This window comes from Humulus lupulus, chromosome 3, assembly GCF_963169125.1.
Source record: "Humulus lupulus chromosome 3, drHumLupu1.1, whole genome shotgun sequence".
Classification (NCBI taxonomy): Eukaryota; Viridiplantae; Streptophyta; class Magnoliopsida; order Rosales; family Cannabaceae; genus Humulus; species Humulus lupulus.
In genome coordinates, this window is record NC_084795.1 from 27,169,684 (window position 1) to 27,173,666 (window position 3,983).

Here is a 3,983-nt window from a genome sequence, read left to right on the forward strand (position 1 = left end):
CTGATGTCCCTGATCGCGGCAACATGTGTAAATCTGACCAATTTTTCAGTTTTTTCAATCTTTGTTGAACGGCTCAAAAAACCTTAATAACTCCCAAATCTCATTTTTAATTCCATATTAATCCAATTAAACATTGGTAATAGCCATGGGGGTTGGTGGAATTTGAAATTCAAAGGGTGTGTCTAAACTCTATAAATAGGAGCCTATAGCTCACTTGAAAGACACAATATTTCTATCCATTAGAGCACTTGGCTAGAAACACCTTGAGGCTTGATAATTCCATAAAGCATTTCCTTTAATCTGAGAGAGATCCCTTATTGCTTAAGTTAGGGGGAAATAAGCTTTTGGACAAAGGTTTTAAACCTTGTTCAAGTTGGTGATCCCCAACCCTCTTCACTTAGGTTGTGTAAGTGAGAGTTTACTTGCGTTTCTGTTCTTACATTTTATTCTATTGCTTTTCTTCTTATTCTCTTGTTCTATTTACTTGTAACTTTTGTTTAAGAGTTGTAATCTTATTTTTTGTTTCAAACACATTTACTTTACTTGTAAAATTTTGCTTAGAGTTGTATTTTCACTATTCTATTCTTCTTCTCTTCTTCTTCTTCCTTTTCTTTGTTTATTTGTATTTTTCAGTTATAGAGTTGTAACTTTATTTAATCAATCAATATTTATTTGTAATATTATTGCATAGAGTTGTATTATCTTACCATTTCTATTGAGGCAATGCATATTTTTCCTAACAAAAACTTCAACCTCAAAACTAACATAAAAAACAGAGTAAGAAACTAGGAAATTCATGGCTGAATATTACCTTAAGCTCAAGATTAAACCCTCTTCAATGGCTGAACACAAGCCTAGAACCTCAAGCATCAATTTTCGAGCTTGAACCCTCAACTTGAGCTTCAAAATTTAAAGAGAAATGAGGAAAAGAAGATGAACGGGAGAGGAAGAAGAAATGCTCTGTTTTCTACAACCCTCTTAGTTTATATATATATATATCCTTTAAATCCAAAAGACCAAAATGCCCCTAGGCTCATCTTCTTTCCTTAACAGCCCCCAAGTGTAAAATTGTCCTTTCCCATCTAATCCCGCTAATCATAATTAACGTCCTCCAATTCCTATTACTCCCAATATTCTCAAATGCTAATAAATCACATCCCATTACCCTTTAATTCCTGGCAATGTTCTAATCACCAAATTACCTTGAGACTCACCCCGAGCCCCGAAATTAACCCCGTTATGACCAGACCGATAACTTGCATTCAAAGATCGTCTCATGCCGAATGGCTCAAAAAAATTCACATATAATGTGGTATTATTCATAATTCACCCACATGCATGAAAATGCACAATTACGCCCCTCAACGGGCCAAATTACCAAAATGTCCTTATAATTAAAAATGGACCCATATGCATTCATTTATCATCCTATCATAATATAATTCACATAAACATGCATATAATCATTTAATAATATAATAAATCAACTATGGCCCTCTCGGCCTCCTAATCAAGGTCCTAAACCTTACTAGGGATTTTGGGGCATTACAATGTATATCACCCATTCACTGGGATGAGATGGGTGAGATGTTATATTTGGATCCTGAGGTAGTTTAAGGGACCATTGAGGCTATTGTAAATGTTAGAGCTCGGATGCTCGCTTCTTAGAGTAAATGGGAAAGTTATATTAAGTTAAAGTACAGGTTTTATGGAGTTCCAAGTGGAAGACTATATCTTCCTTAGACTATCACCATGGAAAGAGGTGAGTAGATAAGGGCAAGTTGAGACCTAGATTAGTAGGATTGTTGGAAATCCTTGATAGGATCGGTCAGGTTATCTATGGATTGACCTTAGTTTTGACACAGTCGACCGTATATAGTGTATTTTATATTCCATGTTGAGAAAACATGTGTTGAGTTATGAGGATTTGGGATTAGAGGCTAAGTTATCTTGTGAGGAATAGCCAGCTTAGATATGAGAAAGAAAGAACAAAATTCTGAGGAACAAAACTATACCTTTGGTTAAGGTATTATACATAACAGTAAGGTCGAGGGAGTGACTTGGGAACTGGAATCAGATATGCGGGATTGATATTCTGGGCTAGTCAGATAAAATTTCGAGGACAAAATTTCTGTAAGGAGGGGATAGTTGTAATGTCGCAAATTTCTTAATAAGGCTTAGGACCTTGATTAGGGGGCCATGATGGAAAATTATTAAATTATGTGATATTCATGTGCATCATTATGTGATTACATGCATGATTATGTGAGTTATATTATTAGGGAAATTTCACATTCTATGCATCATAGAGGGTGCTAATTAAAAAATATACAAGGCATAATAAAGATTTCAAAATAATGTCACTCTACCCAAAATACCCTTGTCATTTTCCCCCCACTTCTCACTTCTCTCTTCTCTCTTCCCTCTCTCTCTCCTTTCATTCTCTCTCACCTCACGACACCACCATCCATGGCTGTGACGCCACCACCAACACCAGTAAAACCTCCATAACTTTGGCCACCTTGTAGAGATAAAAACAATATACCCAAAGAAACATACATTTTGATGATTCTTTGAGTAGAAATTTATGGGTAATTAATTATTTCTCAAATATAATGTTGTTTCTTTCACGTAAGACACTAAATATTGCATTTCGAACAGATATGGGCATGATTTTTGAGTTTTTTTGTGATTTTTTTTAGATTTGAAACTCTAAAATCTGCAGAAAATCGATATTGCTCGATGGGGCCTTCAAAATCATGATTTTACATGAAAAAATGACTTTGCTCGATGGTGGCTCGATGAAATTTTTGCAAGAGGCATAATTTTTCACTCGGGTGTCTGTTTGGGGTGATTTTTTTTTATTTTGGGTATTTTTTCAAGATCTACACGTTTGACATGCTAATATGCACATTTGTGCAGTGTAAAACTTGAAAAAAAATACAAAAAATGCAAACACACCTAATGTTGAAGATATGTTTTGTTATGTTTTCAAGTTTTAAACTTTCCAAATGCGCATATGAGTATGTAAAACATGTAGATCTTGAAAAAATACAAAAAAAAAAATATCACCCCAAACAGAACCGGAGTGAAAAATTATGTCTCTTGCAAGAATCGCATCAAGCATCATCGAACCACCATCAAGCAAAGTTGTTTTTTCATGAATAATCTTGATTTTGAAGGACCCATCGAGCTAGCATTGAGCACTATCGAGCAACCATTCACTAGGGCCTTCAAAATCAAGATTTTCATGAAAAATTGACTTTGCTCGATAGTGGTTCGATTGTGACTCGATGGTGCTCGATGATGCTCGATGGTGCTCAATGCGATTCTTGCAAGAGACATAATTTTTCACTTGGGTGTCTGTTTGGGGTGATTTTTTTTATTTTGGGTATTTTTTCAAGATCTACATGTTTGACATGCTCATATGCACATTTAGGAAGTTTAAAACTTGAAAACATACCAAAATATGTCTTAAACATGAGGTATGTTTGCACTTTTGTATTTTTTACAAGTGTTACACTTCACAAATGTGCATATGAGCATGTCAAACGTGTAGATCTTGAAAAAATACCAAAAATAAATCACCCCAAACGGACACCTGAGTGAAAAATTATATCTCTTGCAAGAATTTCATCGAACACCATCAAGCCACCATCGAACCACTATCGAGTAAAGTTTTTTTCTTCATGAAAAATCATGATTTTGAAGGCCCCATCAAGCTGGCATCGAGCACCATCGAACCACCATCGACCAATGTCGATTTTCTGCAGATTTCAGAGTTTCAGATCTAAAAAAAATCAAAGAAAAAAATCCCAAAAATCATGCCCAGATCTGTTCAAAATATAGTATTTAGTGTGGTGGTGGTGTTGGTGGTGCCATGAGGTGAGAGAGAGTGAAAAAAGAGAGAGAGATAGAGAGAGGGAAGAGAGAACAGAGTAGAGATAAATGAGAAGTGAAAAGTGAGGGGGGAAATTGTATGG